The sequence below is a fragment of the Charadrius vociferus genome, unplaced genomic scaffold (genome assembly GCF_000708025.1).
Source record: "Charadrius vociferus isolate BGI_N301 unplaced genomic scaffold, ASM70802v2 scaffold549, whole genome shotgun sequence".
NCBI lineage: Eukaryota > Metazoa > Chordata > Aves > Charadriiformes > Charadriidae > Charadrius > Charadrius vociferus.
Window position 1 is genome coordinate 2826417 of NW_009650103.1, and position 4185 is coordinate 2830601.

The window sequence follows — 4185 nt, forward strand, 5'->3', positions numbered from 1 at the left end:
GCTTTGGGGGAGCCCCCTGCCCGGCTGGGTGACGTCCCCCTGCCAGCCTCAAATCCAAGGGTGGCATCTCCCCCTCCACTCTCCTCATTTACAGAAGAAAGCGAAGTTTCCTTTGACCCTTTGGGGCCTTCAAGGGCAGGACTTTTCAGCTCTTTTCTTTTGGGGGGTTTCTGCCTGGGGGGTGAAGGCTCTCGGCCGCTTTGTCTCCCACCCCCAGAGGGTCCTGTCGCCTTTGTCCTGCCCCAGCGCTCCCAGGGCCCCTTCCCCCCTTCCCGCGGGAAACTGAGGGCTCGGGGGGCTTTGGGGAGGGGGGTGTTGGGCTGGGTGAAGCCTTCGAGTCTCTTTGTACGTTGGCTAAGGAAAAAGACAATTTAAATACGTTATCTAATTATTTCTGATTACTCCTGGGGGAGCTCTGATGCCAGCATCTTATTCTAGGTCGATGCTTTTTTTCCTTTGTTGTTGTCTCGCCCCAACCTTTCAGGCCTCGGAGCAGGAAAATAGTTAAGAAAAGAGCAAACCTGCTTTGCCCCTGCCCCCCCTCTTTTTTTTCCCCCTCCCCAAAGCACATGAAGGCAGAAACTGAGAATTCTCAAACTCTCATGGAAGTTGTATCAAATAAGAGCTGCGTTTTTTATGGACATCTTTGTGACAAAGGCTATGACTTTACAAAAATCATGCAGACATGTATGAATTGTCCTGCTTTATCCGAGAGCTGGAAAAAAACCAGGCTGCCGTTAGAAAACGACATGATGTTTTGCTTGAATGGTCACCTATCTTAAATGATCAGGGGGAGATTGGCTGGTTTTAATCCAGCTTTGTCCAAGTTTTCCCATTTAGTAGGAGGTGTCCGTCTCCTCATCTGTCACCTGTAGGACACGGCAGCCCAAAGGGGACTGGATTTAGTTGGGTGGCGCTGGGGGCTCCTCCTGCAGCCCGGGGCACAGCTCAGCTTGGGCGGCGAGATTGCAAAGTACAGTTTACATCTGTAATTGCTAAGGTCATTTTTCCTGCAGCACAGCTCTTCCCGCGTCAAATGGACTGAAGCCATTTCAAACCATGTAAAAGTCACTCGGAGCTCTATTAAAAAAAAATATCATATTTAATAGAGGAGATTTTAAAGTTAGACATTATGAAGCATTTCTGCATTCGCCATCTAGTCACGGTAGTATTTTCTTTGCTGTTGTTTTTAGGGGATGCAAGGTGTGGTGAGCAGGTTCTCCTTGGCTTCCAAGGGTGCTGAGCAGGTTCTCCATGGCTTTCAAGACTGCCTTCTTGGATTTTTGGGAGGGTTTGGGTCATTGGTGATTTTGGGTTGGGTGGTTTTTTCCTATATTCTGGTCATAAAAAGGCAGGGGCGAAGTGGGGAGGAAGAAACAAAAATCCAGCAGTACTGGCCTGTGGTTCATTGAAGTGGTTTGGGCTTTTGCAGCTCACTGGTACGGCTTTGCCTTTGTTCTTCGATGCTGTTTCTAGCCCAGACACAGTTAGTGTTTCCCCCATTTCCCTGTGAGAGCATTTCAGAACCTTTTTTTGCCGGGAAAGCTGGAGGTCTAAACCATCACCGAGTGCCACCGGCAAGCTTGCCTGCTCACTCGGCCACTTTGTCACCAGCAGCTACGAAATCTGGTGGAATTGGAGAAAAGGCCACTGGGAGCTGGAGTGATGTGGTGGGAACCCTTCGGGGTAGTCAGGTCAGGCTGCAGTCCTGTGGAAGGCGTACCTCGGGAGGGATCAGTTGTGTGGAGCATCTTGGTTCAAACTCTGATGTCTCATGGGAGGTTTTACGTGAAATCTGCCAATAATTTGCTAGGCTGGGGCACTCTGGTGCTTCTCACCAGCTTAAACGTATCCTGAACTGGCACGATTTTGGTGGTTTTAGAGAGAGACATGGGTTCCTGCTGGCACGCCTGGCTTGTTTATAGAGCAGATTCTAAGCAATATGAATAATTGATATCTGGTTTAAGTTGGTTTGTTCTGTGCTACCAAGCTGTCCTTGGCTGGTCCCGCTCATTCTGCCCTGGTGGGTTTCTCCAAGACTGGGGGTTGTGAGTCGGTCCAAGGAGGTCCTACCCAGCGCCTGCCTGGTGCCTCCAGCTCTAAGGGAGCTCTTGCTGGAAGAAAAGAGGAGGAAATCCTTCTCCACCCGTGGTCTGCCTTCTGCACGGGCAAGGCTTCCTTCAGGTACCTGAGTGGTGAAGTTATGTTTCTGGAAAGCACATTGTTTTTCAGTCATTTTCAAAGATCCAGAGTGAATCTGCATTTGCCAGGGCAGACTACTTTCTGTCTCCAGTGGAGGTTGGTGGTATCATGGGTGGAAGAGGTCTTGGGCTTGGCTGTTGTGGTGTCATCTCTGACCTCCTCGCAGGATGTCACCTTGGTCCCCTTTCAGTGCCTTAGCCTCCTCACCACCACCGGGCAGAGATTCCATGGACCTGACACAGGGTTTGGATGAACCCGTTGAGCGCTCCTGACACGTGGAGGTCCTGGAGGTCCTCGGCTGCGAGCGTCGCTGCTCTGCTGAGCACCGGCAAGCTGCAGGTCCCGCGGGATGCAGAGCAGACGTGTTAGTGCCGTTTGCTGGAAGAGCAGGAGAAGGCAACCAGGCCCTGGGTGCTTGGGAGCAGCGGCAGTTTGCTGCCGCGGAGTTAAACTTAATGCACCAAACATCTTTTTGGAGGGTGGAAGCGGAGGTAGCGTGCGATCGGCAGGGAGGGGTCACACCAGAGCATCGCCGGCCCCCGTCTGCGCTCCCTACAGTTATCCTCCTCTAAGGATGGCTTCACCTCTAATCTCTGAAATTTTAACTGTGTGTGACCATCCGAGCAGAGCGATTGAAACAAATCTGAGAGCAGTAGCAGAAATAAAAACGCTCTGAGCAAGAGAGAAGTAAGCAAAGTGAGGCCCCACCCTCTTTCCCAGAAAAAAGCACCAAACATGCTCAATAAATGCGAAGGTAATTTAAAATCTGAATCCAGGAGACAATGTGACTAGGATTTCATTACTTAAGCAAATGGATTTGCTTTTAGTGGATTCAGCCACAGACTGAAAGAAGCTTTCCCCAAGGGGTAAACATTTTTCCTGCATTTGAAAGGCTTTTTTGTATGGTGGGGGGAGCTGGGAGGGGGGGCGGGAGTCAGGGCTGTGGCTGCCCGAGGAGCACCTGTGTTTGGGGCAGGTTTGGGCATTCCCAGAGCTCTCCTTTTTGGGCAGGTGGTTTTTGGGGAGCCCTTGTGGGTGAGGTGGCGGGATGCTGATGCTGGGGGCGTGCTGAGGCAGGGGGGATGCTGAGACAGGGGGGATGCTGGGGGGATACAGGGGCACACTGGAGGGATGCTGAGGCAGGGGGGATGTTGGGGGGTACAGGGGGATGCTGGGGGATGCTCTCTACGCCTTCCTCCGGCCGCAGGAGTTAACCAGCAGCAGTGCCAGCTCTGCAGACTGTTTGGAATAGTTTAAATGCTTTGACACTCTGGATGTACTAGATGGCAGGGGAGGCAGTTTACAGCGTAATTCATATGCAAAACTGCACTATAAATTTAAAACCTGTCTCAGTTGCCGTGGCACCACTAAGCATTTCATCAGCATACAGTACAGTATTTCTGCCATCTTTGTTTGCATTGCAGTGACTCATCAAAAGTCTGTCTTGTACCAACACTGAGAGCATTCCTCTGGCACTGATATTTCTCTGTTTTTAAAGCTTCGGTTTGAAACTGGCATTTACTTCAGGTCCCTAATCAAAGGGCTCTATTCATTGCAGAGAGCAGCCTGAATGTTAATCTGCATCCGGCCTATTCATTTAGATGCTGTGCGCTGCCGGGGAGATTTGACTTGGTAAAAGCTTGAGCTCCAGCAGATACAAACCCAGGGCTTGATACTATATATTTTTTTTATTTTTTTTTTTTCCTTCCCTGAGTGATTGTCGTCGCTGGGTGCAGCGTGCGGCCGGGCCGTGTGGGGGGACGCAGAGCCCCTCGGCCAGCGACCGCGCTGGGGACGCCGCAGCTGAAGGTACGTTCGCTCCCGGCCAGGCCAGGGGACCGGCAACTTCCTCGCTCGGAAGAATTTTTTTTAACCATGCAGATACAATTAAATTGGCTCCGAGTGTGTTCCCTTTTCTTCCTGTTACCCCGTGGCCTTGCAGATAGGACTTTTTTTTTTTTTTTTTTTTTTTTTCCCCAGCAG